Below are 17,741 nucleotides of genomic sequence, written 5' to 3'. Positions count from 1 at the left end.
TTCATATTTAAGTAACTACCTTTTCTTCTCGTAGCGTCGTCTAAATCACAACCGTAGCATTTTGCCAACTTTAAACTGTAGACTTGGCATGACCGAGCTTTGTTTTTGTCAAGCTTCTAAGTTTCTGCATTGCCGTTTTAATTGCAAAATCAAATTGCACGTAATTCTTAAGAGTTTTCTTTAAAGTTCTGCACCTGAACTGCTGTTTTTCCAGTGAAGTCAATTTTTCTCTATTGTTTCAGTAAACTACTAATCTGTCTCATCCGCAGCCTGTTTTTTTTCCCCACTGGTTTACAAAGAGTTAAAAGCCAACACCCCACCAAAAAAAAAAAAAAAAAAAAAAAACACCCCAAGTTTTATTTTTAAGAGAAAAGGACATGGCGCCTTTGTTCTCACAAACTAAGAAAACATATCCCCATCCGATCAGCGACGGGCGACAAACGCTCTTTCCACCGACACAGGGCTAAACATTTAAGTGATGATGTCGTACAGCCTTCACCTCTCCCCCCTCCCTCCTCTGCTGCATTGGAGTTCCAGGCTGTTTTGCAGATGCCCCCCTCGTCCGCCGCGCTGGGGGAGCCGCTCTGCAGCCCCCCCTGTGCCCGGTACCGCACCGGGGACCCGAAACCCGCCGCTGCCCCCCCGGCGTTGCATCGGGGCCGGGGCGTGCGGAGCCCCGCGGGTGCTGCAGGGCAGGGAGGGGAGCGCCGCAGCCGCCGAGGGGCACCGGGGCTCCCCTGGCCCCGTCGCTCCCCCTCAGCCCCGCGCGGGCAGGACACGAGTGGGGGTCCCCGAGAGTCCCCGCGGGTCCCCTCAGCGAGCGGCGGGGGGAGTTGGGGGGGAGCAGGGAGAGGCAGCGCCCCCTCCCCCTCCCGGCTCCAAGGACATTTTGTTTTTCCTCCCAAGGACAAAGGACAATGAGGAGTGCGGAGACTCCGGCACTTACCCGGCGAAGAGCAGCCCGCTGGCCGGCACCGGGGGCCCCGAGGACGGGGCGCTGCTCCCCTGCTCGCCCTGCCCGCGGCCAAGGGCGGCTCCGCGCCCGCCCGGCGAGGGAGCGGCGCGGGCAGCGCTCCGCTGCCTCGGCGCCATTGCTGCCCGCCCGTCGCAGCCCCTCTCGGCAGCCCCGCTCGCCGCCCTTCGCAGCCCCGGAGCCCCCAGAGTGCTGGGCCCGACTTGGCCCTCGAGCGCGGCACCCGGGGCGCCGGCCGGGCGTCCCCGGAGCGAGCGGCGGGAAGCGCGCCCGGGAGCCGTGCGGGAGCCGCGGCTGCTCCCCGGCCATCTTGTGCCGTGTGTGTGAGGGAGCCTCCGCCGTCTCCTCTCAACTCCTTCCTCCCCTCCCCCCGCACAACATGGCCGCCCGCTCGCTCCTCACTGCGGCGGGGAAGGGGCGGCCCCAAGCGCGCGCCCCGCCCCTCCCCGCGCGCCGCTCCGCTTCACCCCGCCCTGGGCTGCGCGCGCGCGCCGCGGCCGCGGCCTCCTATTGGCTCGCGCTTCCCGCCCCGGCCGCTCCCCATTGGCTCCCGCCGCCTCCTCGCGCGCGGCCGCAGCCACCGCCCCTGAGGGGGAGGCGGGAGCGGCCCCGTCCTTGTCCCACCTGGCCGGGCCGAGCCCCCTCCCCGCGCCGGCCTTAGCCCTGACCCCGCTCGGTCCGAGCGCCGCCTTCTCTGCCAGACCCTTTACCATACAGCTACCATACAACTCTCCATACCCTCGCCTGCTTGCACTGATTAAACGGCGGGGTTCAGCCCCCCTGAGGTGGCTGCTGGCACCCCGCGTCCCCACTTGCTGCCATTCCACCAACAACACCTCTTTTCTCATCAGCCCTTAACATGGCCTGGCCCAGGGGCAGCTCACCCACAGGCTTACCACAGAGAACGGGGCCACAAACCCCTCTACTCAGATCTGAGTACACACCCCGTGTTGTGCACCCTCAGCTCCTGAGGGACGGAACCACAAAAACTCCATTACCCGCCCCTCTGCCACACCAGTCCCAGCCCTCGTTACCGCTGCTCAGAAACAGCGCAGACACCCAAATAAAACTAGGTGTCCTGCTTTTTTTAGCCAACACCATAGAAACTGTCTGGCGTGCCAACCTCACCAGGACACTGTCTTCTATTTTGACTACAGCCATAGAAACCACTTCAGATATCAGCAGGATGGAAGGGCATCTCCCCCATTCCTGGTTGCTGCCTTCAGTGCTGTCCCCAACCCCAGCTATGGTGTTCCTGTGCGACAAACACACCCAGCAAACATGACTAGAATTAATATTTACATACTTCAGCAGTCACTTTAAATTATATACGTGCCTTTGCCTTCTTTCATTTGCCCAGCTTATTCCATTAAACCCAGAAATTTACCCATTCTTCCTTTTTCATAATAACAATGAGTAGTTATGGCAGAATTAAACCAACAATGCTTCAAGTGATTATGGAAGGTCTCAGGAGCCAGTCTGGCTCTTGAAATCACACAGTCAGACTTCTAGCAGCTCTCTCCTGAGCTGGGTCCTGGAAAAGCCTCAAGGAGGTGGTCAGCTGAAAAGAATCAATCACTATGACTTTGAGCCAAGAGATGTACTTCCTTTGAAAATACAGAGAAAAGCTGACCTCGTCTGTAGGATAGCAGGGGATATCTACTGCTTGTAGACGGTGGGATAAGGTATTACCATCTTCAAAGATGCGATGGTGGGGGCCCACATAAAGCATGGGAGCCTCCAGCCAAGGAATTGGTGGTGGAACAAAACAGCAGATGCAGCTTCTCACTGAAAAAAGGCAAAAGGCCTTTTTTTTTTTTTTCCCTTCACAAGAAAAAGAATTGAAGTTTTGGTCTACAGAGACTATGGAGAGCAGGAGGCCTGTTCTGCAGCTTCATTGCTATTCAGATTCCTACAAAAGCCAATCCTCTTGCTCTCAGTGGAAGTGCTCACACGTAACTGTATGTAAAGGTACTTGCATGGACAGATTCCAGATGTTGTCCTCCTTGGAAAACCACCAACAGTGAAAAAAAGGGGGAAGGCAGGAACTGGATAAAAGCAGGGTGCAGCAACAGCATTTCTACTTATGTCAGCATTTTCAGCTGACCCTGCAAGGTACAACTTCATAGCACGGACCAAGACTTGAAATTCCATGTAAAATTTCCAGCCTTTCTCACGTTTCTCCACAGTACAGAAGTACATTTCTAGAAAAATATCTAGAGTGTGATCACTTGCAATAACCACATGAAGGAGGGAAAAGAGATCAGGCATTCTAGACATAATTGCACTTTGTAAAAGTAGTGTGATGCCAGTCAGGAGAGTTTAAGATTATAACCAAACAAGACCTAACCTGTGTGCTCAGACTGTTATCTGATTTTCTCTAACTATACCAGACTGTCTAGTGTAAGAGACTGTTTCTCTTTAAAAAAATGTATCCCCGTACATTTACAGACAGAAATGTTTTTGGAACTCCCTTACTCTACTGCTGCTACATGTAACCAAAAAATTACTGTAACCAAAAGGTTAAATGTATTCAGTGATGTTCTTTTGCTTCCTGGGGCAGCAAAGCCTAAAGCAGCTCCAAAAAACCTTACAGGAGTATCCATTACTTCGTCTGTTTCTTGGCTCCAAGCGAGTTGCATGGAGGTGAACACAAGTACACTCTCTCCAGAGCCATGGTTCTCCTCACACAGCTTTGCTGTTCCTTCCCAGTAACAGTCTGTGTTCTTCTTCACAACGCAACTCTGGAAAAAAATTCTCACTCCTACTGCCTTTGCAGTTACCCCATTCTTTTCCTTCTAAATTCAGCATTCCTGCACTGCAATTTCCTCTATACAGTTCACTCCTTCTTTTTCAGGTGGCACACTTTCTTCCTTTGTGTATCATTACACCAAATACTTCAGCCATGTTTTATGAACTACACGTCTAATACTAACGAGACAAGTTAATGTTTCCATTACTAATTTGGGAACTATTTTCTGAGATTGCATCTGTGGCTGGAATTCCAGATGGAGGCACATAACCTCACTTTCTGGTATTCTATTTTCTTCTAGAACCCTTTTTCCTTCTCTCCCCTGCCCCACTGTTATTATCCCTTTGGGACAACATAGAAAGGCACACTGATTTCACAGGGCAGCATCCCTTCCCTGGGTTCCCCAGCGTGTCCTCTGTACCAGAGGATACCAAAAGATTGGTGAAGCAGCTTGTTCTTTGTGATACACAGGGTGCAAGGATAGCACACAACTCTCTAGAGACACAAATATAGTAGAAAGGCAAATATTCGACAAAAGGGTTAAGTATTGTATCTGCCTTTTGAAGTGGAAAACGGGAGTCTAAGCTAGACTGAGAGATGTGCAGTGTCACCAAGCTTTTCTTCAACCAAAACTCTCACTTTTCAGGGGAAATCAGTGCCAATTTCCTGGGCCCTAAACCAAACAGAATAGTTTGGATTGCTTCGACAGAGACTATGCAAACAGGACATCAAATACCCTCTGAGCACAGCGGGCTGTTTGTGGGAGGCATTTAACTTCCTGCGAACCGTGTGTTCACAGTTATCTCCGTCCCAAATCATGCAGAGCTCTTTTTTGAGTTTTTGTATGTAACATGTTAACATGTTGGCCAAACAAACAAACAAGCTGCGCTTCTTTTTCCTCCTTATGTTTCCTTCCTCTGTAATTCACTATTAAAATCAGAGTAACTGCACAGGTAGATACAAATTTACCTTCTAAGCATGTAATCACCTTCCCTGCGTGACTGGTGGAGAGGATTACGGCGTATTGATCCCAGCTAAAGCTTTTTCCTACTGTCGCAAGACAAGCAACAAACCCAGCAGCAGCAAGGATAAAACTCAGCTCTCGCAATGAACTCGTGCTGTTCATTCTGCTAGGGGACTGGAACTGGAATTCAAATCCAGACTTTTGCTCCAGCCAGTAATGAATAATTGCAAACACATCTACACATATAGAGAGAACTTTTACATATGCCCTTTTTGTTCCTAGGATTTAACACTGGAAACTGAGATTATGTTAATATGGGAGCTTTGCTGGCACTTTTATGGGGCTCATGTTCAGAATGATGAACCTTGTGTGCAGCAAGAAAAAGATTTATTACTATGAGTAATTAGAAACAAATTCTTATCAGTGTCATAAACATATGGTAAAGAAAAAAATCTTGCAGTCTAAGCCAAACTCCAGTACTTTTTTTCAGTTTATTCAAAATGAAGCAACTTTAACCAAGATTCAGACCTTTTTATTCCTGTTTTCAAAGAAAAATAAGTTTTTAATAAAAAGTATAATGACTAAATGGAAGTCAAAAAAGGAATCAGTGTATTCAGTGGGATTTAATGGTCTCTCCTAAGCAAATTTTTAACTTGTTGTTCACAATGCATCAAAGAATCAGTTCTGTTCCTGGACATGTGATCTTGTGGCCTGAGCTCAAATTTTAGATCTACGAGCTCCTTAACAACCGACCCACCTTGCTGTTTCAGTTTTGCATGAGTTCCTGTGTGCAGTAAGACAAATAACAGAACAGCAGCTATTGTTTAGTGAGAGGATTAATTATCACACTTTATATTAACTTGACTAAGGAATGTACACACATTTTTCTTGGGAAACCAAGTCCACCTTTCTTAAGGAGGTTTGAAACCTGAAGTTCTTTGTTGTTATTACAACTCATCTTCAAATTATCCCTTGCTGCCATCTTAACTGTAAGAAATAAAGATCATCTCAGTCAAGGCATTTGTGCTGTATTTGGTCAACCTCTAACACACAGTTACTGCCTTAAATGGCAGCCTTAGAGGTGTAAAAAAAATCAGAAAGATATAATAGTCCTTATTTTGATTATGTCTTCCAAGACTTTAAAACTCCAGACTGTTTCAAACTTAAAGAATATGTGTGATTGGATAACAATATGTTTAATTGCTTCTTATGTAAACCATTGTTCTTGGAACAACAAATCTGTTTCTTCACCCCCCACCCCTTTTTTAAACGCTGCTACTTGTATGCAATGGTCTGTTTTTTTAAGGTCAGCTTTTAGGTAACAAACTATTCTGCTTGGCTTGAAAAACTTTTATAGGAGGACTGGGACATGGTAGAAAAAACACTGTTTTGCCTGTACCTACTTAGACACTGGAATTGATAAAAATATTTACAAGGTATTACATGTCTCCTCACATGAAAAAGAATGATGCAACACTGCTCATTACTGAAATCACCTCTGAAAGCAAATAAGAAACTAAAGTCCACCTTCCCAGGGATTGCAGTGCTGATAAATACAGCACGAAAAGGCAGGTGCTGTGACCTGACTTACACACTTTAACTGCTCTGCACTGATGAAATTCGCTGCTTGGAAACTTGCAGGACTGGAAACATGGAAGGATTAGTAACAGTTGTAGGGTTTAAAATCACTTTAAAAGGTAGAAGCTGCAAAAAGTGCAAGAAGTGTTCTTTATCTCACCATCCTGCTGTAAACACAGTCTGAAGAGTCACAGGAGTGTTCTGTGGTCATTGTTTTATCAAGAGTCTGTTAAAAAAAAAAAAAAAAAGCATTGGCATGATTAAGAGAGCCATACACAATCTTGTGTTTCAAAATAAAGATATACCGTTCTCTCATTTTCCAATATGCCACCGAATTATTACCAAAAGTCAGAATATTTCATAACTTTTAAGCCAAATCTTCAGAATATTTGGATTTTAAATGTAGTTGTGAAATTACATTTTTAGTAGATATAGACAATGAAATTAATAACTTAATTTTTAAACTCAGATATTTGAAATTCTAACATGATTACTTTCTTGTGCACATTAAAACTCATTTTCCAACGGCATTTACCCATCCATCCTCAAAATTTATTTGCTGCAAACATGAGCCAGTAAAGCTTGATTGCTTAAGTGTTTGAAGAATATGATCAGAAAAGGGAAAACAGGCTTAGCACAAATATGTGTTTACAATCAAAATCAAGAAGAAAAAGAAATCCCAACTGTAAGCTCTAGTTTTCATTTTCTACCAACTCTCCGTTTGAATTCTAGTGGAGACTTTGGAAGGTTTAGATGATGAGATTAACAACAACTATACTTTCTTGGTAAATCTCCTTGGAGCTTTGGAAGCAAAGGGTTTCATACTAGCCTTGGAAACATGATGAATTTCACTCAAATCGAACGAGATGAATTACAGCTACTCTAGAATGAAAAGAAAAACAGCCCAGGCCTTCAAAACCGCAAGTATAGAACTGGGATTTTTATTTCAAGCAAGTTGCAATCCTGTTTCCATAACGATCTTCATTCTTGTCTCTTGTGTGCAGGTAGCACCGTAGGGCATTTATCGATTGCTATATAAGAGTTTGACAAAATGATGCATTATTTAGCAAATTGCCACATGCAGGGAAAAGAAACTGGACCTTTTCTTCTGAAAACTTACAAGCATATAATTTTTATTTTTAAAGACAGTCTGACAAAGCCCTGAATCACCCTGTTGTCATGCACCATATATACATAAAAGACCCCATATATCACTAACTCAAAACAAACTTCTTCATATTTGTCAATACTTGTTAGATGTGGGGTCCAATCAATTTTTGCTGTAGTGATGCACCACACACTTGGACTAGAATGTCACCTGAACAGAAATAGCTCCTGTGTCAGGCTCATGTTTCCCATGAGCTTTTATATTTTCTTCCTACAGTCAATTCACTGTAAACTGGCTCCTGACAGAGCTTTACCCAACTGGGAGAGCTCATCAGCCCAGGGACTAGAGCAGCTCTGGACATGTTGGCTGCCTAAACTGCAGAATTAAGAGCTTAAACTGTTGCAGGAAAGAGATTTACATGCTGAAAAAAATACTCTCTGTCTCTGACCAAGCCATTAACAGTGATAATCTTTTCTCAGCTTAAAACCATTCACAGCTCCCTTTTTTTTAATATTTAGTCACAGATTAGTATTAGACGGTGAGCTGGGAGAAAACGTAAGCAGTCCAAGAAAACACTGTCGATACAGCCCTGTCACAGAATGAGGTCAATGGCTCTTTGTGCAATTAAAGCAGCAGAGGAAATGCAAGATGACTTGGGTGAGACATCCACTTAATCGCCACCTGAAAAATCTGACCGCCACCTTCATGGCCATTTCACCCAGTGGAATACCAGAAGAAGGTTCTACAGGCCCAGAATTGACTTATTTTCTTCAAGATTTAATAATGCATCTAAAAAGAAGCTATGACTTCTCTCTACAAATGTGTCTTGGATTGAGGTCTAGAAACATTGAATTTAATGACAAAAGTTGAGATTCTGATCTCTCCTTGTTACTCCAAACACGTGGGTCTTAAGTTATGTGCCTGTGTCTTTAATTCAGCGCTGAGTAACTACATTTAGGTCAGTGGAATCATTACAGGTTTTTCTTGGTGTGTCTAAACTGAATGTTGTCCTAAGGATTTGGAAGCATATAAAGTGAATTTAGGAATGAACATGTATGTCAGTAGTTGGAAAATGCAACTGAAATTAACTATCCAAGTCTATAGAAGGAAAGAGAAAGAGGTTTAAATTTCAAGAGTAAAAGCAAGCATGTAGCTTTGCACATGTAGGTACATTTGCATCAGCATTCCCTGTATTTTCCCCAACATTTCTTCTTCTTTCTTATTTTTAATAATAATGGCAAAAGTAATAATATAAATTTAAGTTGTCCTCTTACTTATCTCCTTTGGTAAAATTTTAAAACCTTTCCATAAAACAGAATATTGACTATGTAGAGACCAAATGTTAAACTCAAGTGGAAGGAAATGGGTCAAAATAAAATACATTTAATTGAGAAACTATCTCAAATTTTCTTGTAATGTGTCACATGCTACTGGTACTGCACAGTGCATTAGAATACTCTGACATAGTGTGTAAGACAAAGGAAACCATAGAACACTTTGGGGTTGAAAAATGCATGGGAGACATAAGTTTCTATGTGTAGGAGCTAGTCAAATGCTTGAATAATTTAGAATCATAACATACATAAAAATGAAACACTGTAACTTTAATAACCGACTTTTTTTTTTTTTTTCCCTCTAAACTCCAATTATTAGGATATTGTGCTCCAGGCTAGCATATCAGGTGCTGATAATGAACATTCAGAGACAGGACTTTTGCTGCACGAATGAAAAGTGTTCTGCTCAAAAGATTAATAAAGGATTATCTTCTTGTGTATACATATATACACACATACTGAACAGAATGAAAATTGGAACCAAAAATGAAGTTGAAGCCTACTCAACTGTTATTAATAAAATGGAATTAAGTTTAGGAGAAAACATAACCTAATTAGGAGGTTATGAAAGGTACATTAATATATGCTGGAAAAGTATTTTTTATATGTGAAAACTATGTTATGCTTCATATTATCTGTATAATGCACAGTCTTAAGCAAACCAAGGATGTGCATGAAGTTCCCACTAAAGCTCTGTACTATGTATATTGCTATATGTGATCAGTGCACACTGCATTCAGGTTACATTTGACCTGCAGATGTAATGTAACCTTAGCAGAGTACAAGAGGGCAATCAAGAAAATAATGATCTTGGGTTGGCAAAGAGGTTTCTCTACATTGCTTTTCTGTGATGAAGGAATCACTGTCCCAGAGCAAGGAGATCAGAAACCTTGCAAAATTCAACTGCAGCTAACGTGGAGGAATCTGGCTTAGTCTTGGTTTTAAATATGACTAATACTCCTTGAAAACTTAGTTGGGATTTGAATCCCTGGCTGGAAGTTATCAAGTCTTTTGTGAGCAGCTGAAATAACGATGGCTGCTCTCCCAAGAGCAGGAAGCCACACACCCAATGGTGCTGTACTGCTACAGCATTCCTGATCCCGTGCCATGTTCCAGCAGAGGCTGTGATATTCCTGAGCTACACTTTACTGACCAGTCAGCTGACACCAAGATGCTGATTGTTGGGTCAGCAAGGAAAGTGAGCAGAGAGCCTTTGCACTCATTTTGCAGTTCTTCCTTTAGCAGATGTAGTAATTCATTTCTATAACCTGCAGCCTTCCCCGAAGTGCAGAAACTCCAGAAGTGAAATTTGCTGAAACTGAACATCAGATCAGAAGCTTCAGGCCCCTTACAGCACGATTTCATTAGCTCTGCCTCCTCAAGAAGTCAGGAAAAAAAAATACAGTTGCATGAAAAATAAATGAGCAGCTTTTTCTGACTCTGAAACCAGAAAATAATGACATGAAACCAAAATCAAATGCAGCACTATCACTTGTATTTCCAAATGCCAGCATTAATTTTCTCTCTCGCAGCTCCCAGAGACTTGTTAAACAAATGAGCCCTATAATGTATTTCGCAAGTGAAAGGTCCCGGAGTGGAAGAAGTCAGCTCCAATACAGAAGGCCCTTAACAGAAATGCTGCAGCTTGCTCTAGGAGTTTTGCACCGAAGGGGATCTGCCTGACCTCGCTCCTGCCACAATCCCTATTTTTCTGCTTTGATCAAACAAGCAGTTCTGCAGCACTAGCAATAGTCTGGACTTTTAGATCAAAACTAGTATCTCAAAACCTGTAAGTCAAGTCGGCCTGTGCAAATCACAAAGGGCTGGTTTTGTGTGTGCACAGACCAGTCAGGTATCTTTTTATACCAGAAACAAATTCTCTATTTAAAACATGCCTGATGAACTGCATTTTCCCTGGACACCTGGGCCATGCCCCCCGGATGCTGAGTGCTCAGCCACGCTGTCGTCCTGATTATCCTCCCTATGCCCTTGAGGGCATTTTTTGAGCCAATTTACACCTCTAAGATTTTTTTCTCTCCTAGAGAGAGACCTGATTTTGCTTGCACATTGTAATCTCTTCAGAAGAACTTTTCCCCCTCGTTTTCCTCACTTGTTGTTATTACTTGTTTCCCCTTAAGTTTAAAAATGGAAGCCTTTGGACTGAAAGAGGGTGAAGGAAAGATGAAGAAGCTTCAAACCCAGGAGAAAAACCTTAAAATCCGAATTTCCATGAACAGCACAACATGTCTCCTCCCGCTGCATTAATGCCGCCTCATGAAATGGCGACGGCCTCTGCAGGCAGCAGCCTAAAAACACCCACGGCTCCTCGGGAAAACAGAAATGCAATTTTTTTTTTGTGTGTGTGTGTGTGTGTTTTTCCCCTAAAGCTTTCATTTTTCTCTCTTTAGATTCAGCCCCTCGGTGACTCCTGAGAGCCCTCTGCAAAGCCATAACCTGACAGGGAGCTTTTGGATTCCCCCGGGATTCTCCCCCCCCGGTGTGGGAGTCGAGCGCCTGGACACTGGTAAATAAATATCAGCGCAAATAAATGTGCTGATTCAGCCCCTATCACCACGTTCTTGCGTTTCCAGAATTTTCTCCCTCCGCTTCCCAAATATAAAGGGACTTTTTGTGCTGAACACCGAGCCGGGAGCACTGATGGGCTCGGCGCAGGGCGCCATGTGGTATTTGGTTTCTCTACAGTTCATGTTTTTATAATGAAGGGGGAAGGGAAGGAAGGGAGCTGCTCCTACCAGCATGCCAATAATCTGTTGCAAAGGACTGGAGCTCTCAGAGCCAATTAGTCCTCCAGTTAACCACTTAGCTGCTGAAATAAATCCAATCTCAGGCACGGCATCAGCAGGATTCGAGACAGAAAAGCCCGTGTGGGTACCCAGGGCACTGAGCTCGTGCAGATTTGTCCACAGATGCAATTTGCTACAATTTAATGCTAAGTGCTTTTGATACATAAACCGGCCACCCAAACTCCCTTGGGTCACAGCATGCAAAGGTGGGACAGCTATACCCAAAACAGAACACATATACCACACAATTTTTCAAGGCTGGATCAGAATCTGTGCCAGGCTGCGGTGGAACCATGAAAGCCACTCGCAGGAGTTGCATTTCCGATATGGATATCGGGTGGGGACAAGTCCCTGCCACAGGAGTGGTAAATGCACAGTGGAGTGGGAAGGGTCAAGATGCTGCCCTGGCAGAGAAAGGTGGATGTGTCACTGCAACATCTCCCAGCAATGCTGCTGTGGGTGGAAAAACACCATTAAGGTGGGACAAACTCTAGGAAAGCAATGGCAGAGTCTGTCTCCCTCTAAATGTGACATCTCCATTATCCAGAAGCAAAGCTATGCTTTGGACCTCCCTGCACCAGTCTTGTTTTTCCAACCCCTTAACTGCATCAGAACAAGACCAAAAAAATTACTTCTTTTTATATTCTGCAGTTTAATTTGTCATAAACTTTTAATGCCTGAGGCAGTCTAGCTCGTGACTTGTTGTGCACCACTGAATAAGCCAGGGAAGAAGACACACAGAGAATTCCCATCCTCAATCTTTGCCGCTGGGGGCAAGTCTGAATATGGCCAGAGAGCCCAGACAAATTAGTCCTAATGCACAGCAACAGTAACATGCTCCCACTTGACCCAGAGGGTTGATAAACCTATTTTTGTCCTCCTTTTTTATCCCATGACGTACCAGCAAATATTGGATTAGACTCCCAGGGATGCCAGAAGAACCAGCAAAGTTTGCACAGCACAGTGGAGTGCCCAGCGTAGCAAAAGCAGACTCTGCCCCCCAGCTCAGCAGCCCTGGCAAGAAGCAGAGTTTATTTGCTTGGGAGGGGTTGTGCTAGTGCGGCAGAACAGCTTCCAGCCCAAGCAAGTACTGCAGTGCACATGAAAGGCATATTTCAGCATCACTACTCTTCCTAATGGAGGAAAATGAAGTCAAATTTCCCTGCTTGCTGTGGAGAAAGTCCAGTGTCCATGGCAGTTGTGTGCTGCCCCACTTGAAGGGCTGCAGCAAGACTGGCACTTTAACACATCTCGCTTTTAAGCTCGAAGAAGGATTCTGACTACATTAAATTATAAATTTACATTCAAATTAAAAACACTGGGAGCGTGGGTGGAAACGTAATGGTAAAAAACTAGCAGATTATTTAGGCATGTGAGCTGTCAGAGCTCTGGCAATACAAGAGATCTCTTGTTCCTGCTGCCTCCCACAGCTGCATTCACTAAATATATCCCGGGCTGAGAGCTGCATTTCTCCACCCCTTCCTCAGCCCAATTCCCTTTGCAGAAACACCACCCAGATGCCTTGGGACAGGCAGTAAAGCAGCAGCAATGCCCTAGTTACAGACAGCATGAAGGACAGAAGGGACTAATCATGTCTGCAACCAGGTGAAGTTGTTACATTCACAGCTTTTTTGGGAGAGGGAGTGCATGCAGCTGATCCATATTTAACTTAAAAATGGAGTGGTTTGTTCTCCATAAGGATACACCCCGTTTGTATGACAGAAACAGTTACTGGAAGTTATTCCCATCAGACAATCTTCAATAGTTTATGGGGGAAAAAAAAAAAAGGGATTTGGGAGCAAATTCAAAAAACAGAATGGCCACCTCTGTAAACAAACAAACAAACAAACATATTTCCCCCCCTCCCAAAAAAAACAAAACACAAACAACAGCGACAACAACTGAAAGTAAAAATTGAGCTGGCAGATGGGGAGGTGAGCAGTGGTCTACGGTGCCTTGGGGACTGTCAGGCTCACAAAGAGCAACCTGTTCTACCTTCCATCAAGTCTCTGAGGTGTGTTGCCTGTTCATACATCCATCTCAGGGGGAAAAAAAATCCATACCACTGAATTTCCGTAGGACTAAGGTGGTTCCTCCATGACCTCCACATTTCTCCCATCTTCCCTTTGCATCCTTTTCTCACAAGGGCACAATCTTTGGCTCAGCACCACAGAGCCTTGAGACACTGCTGCAGTCACAGCAACAAAGAGGTGGAAGAGCTGCCCCTTCTGATAGAATGAATTCTATGGTGGATCAAATTGTGGCAGGGAAAAAAAAAAAAAGAGTCATCTTGGTGTCTTTCGTCACTTTTCCAAGCTGTGAGCCAGCAGGGATTTTGACCCTCCTGGTCCCTGCCTCTTCCTTTCCTCACAGTTCCCCGTTTCTTCAACACCTCCAGTTCCACTAGCAGCAAAGCAAATTTGACAGAATCTCGTCAATTTTTCAAGCTTTCTCATTTTAAGAAGTTAGTGGGAGCAGACTGTATCTCACAATCGAACCTCACAGGAGGGAGAATCAAATATCTCATGCATGACCTTAATCCGTAGGATTTTGCAGTTAGTTGCTCTTGTAATCTCAATACCCAAAGCCTATTATGCATTCAAAACATATCCGTAGCCCTAGAACATTTTGCAACAAAAGGAACCCAAACTCATTTTGATATAATTATTCAGTCGCACCAGTCACACGCTTGCTGTGGAATAAATATAAATACTGGGCCTTTGGAAATAACTGACAGACTTAAAAGTGTAAAAAAAAAAACAAACCCAAGAATGAAATCATCTATTATATAAGGAAAAAAGATCAGGTTTAGATGTCAAATTGCAGTCAAGGAAAATGGCAAATTATGTATTGTCTTTTGTAATTTTTTTCTATCTGCAAAACAAAGAACTGAACCTCATACTTAAGCATCTACGTAAAGTAAGGAGTTTATTTTCAAAGGTAGGAATATCATTTGAGGCATTTAAAACCCCTTGAAACTGGATAATTGATTCACCAAATGGCCACAGGTCCCTAAGCTTAAAATGTTGAAAGCTAAAAAAGTTTAGAAAATTGTGCTGTGGTTTTTGTGTCTTTCCTGCACATTCTTTCCTTCTCTGCTTTTCTTGCCTTCTTGAAACAAAATGTCCTCAAAGACTGTTCTAATTTTGTAGTTGGAAATTGTAACTCTTTTAATTCGGGATGTTGCTGTTCAAGACCTATACTGGTCGTACTGGAAACCAGCCACGTTCGCTGGAGAAGGACCTGGTTTTGCCTGCTCTGATCTCTTAAGGTCTGTGGGATCCTGTGGATTTCAGAGCACATGTAGGAAGGTGTAGTCCCATCTCTGTGCTTTTAAGAAAGAAATACAAAGTACAAAACCAGATGTTAAACCTGAGCCACAGAGGAGCCAGGGGAGCGTGAGTTACCTTCAACAACACTGCAGTTCTAAAAACAAACAAAGGCATAAGGAGCTGGGATAGAAGGTTTCACTCCTCAAACAAGGCAGCGACTCACCCACATTCCTAAGTGTGCAAACAAGAGAGGCAAACCCTCCTCCTGGCAGACCGGATCCTCTGCATTTTACCCTGCGGAGCAAATCCCAAGCAGAGGCAAGCTGTGGTGGTGGTGTGTTACAGCAGACACAGCACAGGGCAAATGTATTTTGGAAAGGGACCCTCCTTTGCACACCTCTGCATTTATATGTGCCTGCTTGAAAAAATTAAAGAGTTCAGAAGTTCTGCTTTTCACTTCTGAAAACACAACAAAGAGGAAAAGGGCTACTACTAGCAGTCAGTTTTCAAGAGCCAAAATCATCTTTTCTTAGATACCAAGGTTTTCTAAGACTGCTAAGAGGCAGTAGGTTACTTTAAAAAAAATAAAACAATCCAGAGACTGATAAGACAAGTCAAAAAGTTCACTGAACAGAGAGCCAAGCACTGTGTGATGTAGATAAGGTGCTGTTTCTAACCATCAAGTTATCCATATGGGAAAATCTGACATAGGGATATGGAAACTCACCATCCTAAATGTCTGCTCAGTTATTCCCATCACACAAGGCACACTTCACTGATGGAGGACAAGCATATTCCAGGTGACAGATGGCATGTAGCCAGGCTGCTACATGCCCAACTCCACCCTTCCTGCATGGCTTTCCAGGAGGTGGGGAACACTGTGCAGGTGCCCAGATGGTCGGGGCATCAACTGAGCTGCTGGGTGGCAGCAGTGGAGACCTCAGCACCAGGAGTGAGGAGGAGGTGGTGGAGAGGCTGGATGTGAGGAAACACGACCAAAAAGGAGCCCAGAAAGCAGAGAACATTGCTAATTTGCAAGAGAAACTGCAGGAAGCCAGTATGTTTAAACTGTAAACCTCAGAGAGGTTGTGGTTAGGAGACACACGTTGCAGGGTGACAGGGCTGCAGGGAGAGCTGTGCCTGTGCCCAGGAGAGACACCTCAAAGCCAAGATGCACGTGCAGCCCCCCAGGGAGCAGCGCTGGGTAGCTTGTCCCTCTGTAGCTGTGCCGGGGCTCTGCTGGGTGAGGTTTGTTCATCTGTATGATGAACTCTGAGACTGCGAGCACAAAACTCCCCTCGGGATTCATACTTCATGAAGCAGAATTAAGGCTGATGCTCAGTGTGTTCCACTTTATATCAAATTTTTCAATTCTCACATTTCCACACCCCCAAATGACATGTTTATTCAAACTCCTGGAGCTGCTGCAGAAGGCAAGTGGCAGCAGGGTGGGGAGAACACACACTTGTTTGCCTAACAATTATCAGTGTAGATTTGGCTGCTGGTGCAGGGAGAGTCCTTGACAACACGGGCTGCTAGAAGGAACACAGAGCTCTCTTAGTAATGGGAGTATCAAGCCTCACACAGATAAAATAAGCTATCCTGGAGCTGAAGCTGTGTCAGGACATCATGGAAACGCCTGTTGCAGCCTTGCTACCGAGCCCCAGAGAGCAGGAACAGCACACAGACCTGCTTCTCTGTCCTGCTGCAGATTCTGCCAGTGCCATTTGAAATATTTCAGATGTTTCAGACAACCCTCGGCAGCCTCGAGCAGAGACTCTCCTGTCAGGACTCCAGAGCCTACATTAAAAAAAAATAATCTGCTTATCAAGTTGCAGAACAACAGCGATCCATCTGGTCTATTAGATGGAAACAACAAGAGCGGGGGAGGATTTTGCTGACAGTATTTCTACCCAATTCAAGACGCTGCCTTGATTAAGTGATGATTAGGATCAGTGCTACAGCAAATAAACATCATGAGCTCGTTACATTTCCTTGTGCAAAGGAAGAGAAACCATCACAGAAGATGGACTCCACGCATATTATTATTATTGTTATCATCACTGAACATTTTCGACTGGCTCATGCTGTTTGGAAAGCCCAGCTCCGCCAGGCTGCTTGAGAAAATCAGCATTTGTCCCCAGCTTTCAGCATGAAAACACAACTCAAGTCCCTTCTCGGGGAACAAAGGTGCTTCCCAGGAGCCTGGCGAGCTGCCGGCATGCCGAGCGCGTAGCCAAGCAACGGCAGCCGGATTGGAGCTTGCGCCTCACCCGTGATGCTCCAGCCTCCACAAACAATTCTTGCCACGTAGACAAGACTGTGCAGGGTAATGGAAAATTACTGCAGGCTTTTTCTTAAAGGGCGAGAACCTCCATTGGCGGCAAAGGTTGATCCTCAGTCCCGCTGCCCAGGGCGCCCCGGGGTCATTCTGTGTTTCCTGCATAAGGTCTGCAGTGTGGCACCGCACGCCGGGGCGTTAATGCAGTGAAACAGAATTTGGGTGATTTTTCGGCCTTCTGCGGTGATCAGAAGTGTAAAGCAGTGAGCTGAGCCGCAAGGACTGCAGGGGAGCAGAGCAGCCAGAGCTGAACAATCGGCAGTGCTCGTTCCTGAGCTGCTTTAGCTGCAGCTCAGACATGGCGACCTGAGCGTGGCGCAGTTATTATGAGCCGAGAGCTGATGCCAAAATAATCCTCCTGCGCTTGGCAGGCACGATGTTTTAATAACTGCCTGGCAAATTCCTGCCTGCAAGGCTGCAACAAGAAAAAAACCCCTACCTTTAAAGAAAGAGGGAACTTTGCTAGTTAGGCTGTTATCGGAGCAACAGCAGGTTTTAGAAATTATGGCCATGTTTACCTCCAGTTTCTGGTGTAAAAGAGAATTTAGTTATTAAGACATCATTGTGCTTTCTTAGCTTCAAATACCAAGCTAAAAAGCTACACAAATAGCTAGA

The 17,741-nt window shown here is 44.7% G+C and overlaps 1 protein-coding gene across 7 annotated transcripts in view; it reads right to left on the bottom strand.

Moving 5' to 3' along the window:
* CHD2 (chromodomain helicase DNA binding protein 2) overlaps positions 1 to 15,608 on the bottom strand; it is an 86,236-nt gene extending 70,628 nt beyond the window's left edge. For 3 of the 7 annotated variants that reach the window (XM_027877965.1, XM_027877961.1, XM_027877960.1), the window contains exon 1: positions 947 to 1,375. The gene's annotated coding sequence lies outside the window, so the exon portion shown is untranslated. Of the gene's footprint in view, positions 1 to 19; positions 338 to 396; positions 858 to 946; positions 1,377 to 6,427; positions 6,494 to 15,512 lie in introns of those variants that run through there. The other 4 variants (XM_027877966.1, XM_027877967.1, XM_027877962.1 and 1 more) reach the window with 4 other exon arrangements.
* Between the last annotated feature and the right edge of the window lie 2,133 nt (positions 15,609 to 17,741).

This window comes from Empidonax traillii, unplaced genomic scaffold (assembly GCF_003031625.1).
Source record: "Empidonax traillii isolate 1590-97213 ecotype Southwest subspecies unplaced genomic scaffold, ASM303162v1 scaffold36:size2505666, whole genome shotgun sequence".
Taxonomy (NCBI): domain Eukaryota; kingdom Metazoa; phylum Chordata; class Aves; order Passeriformes; family Tyrannidae; genus Empidonax; species Empidonax traillii.
This window is presented reverse-complemented; position numbering and strand designations above follow the sequence as displayed.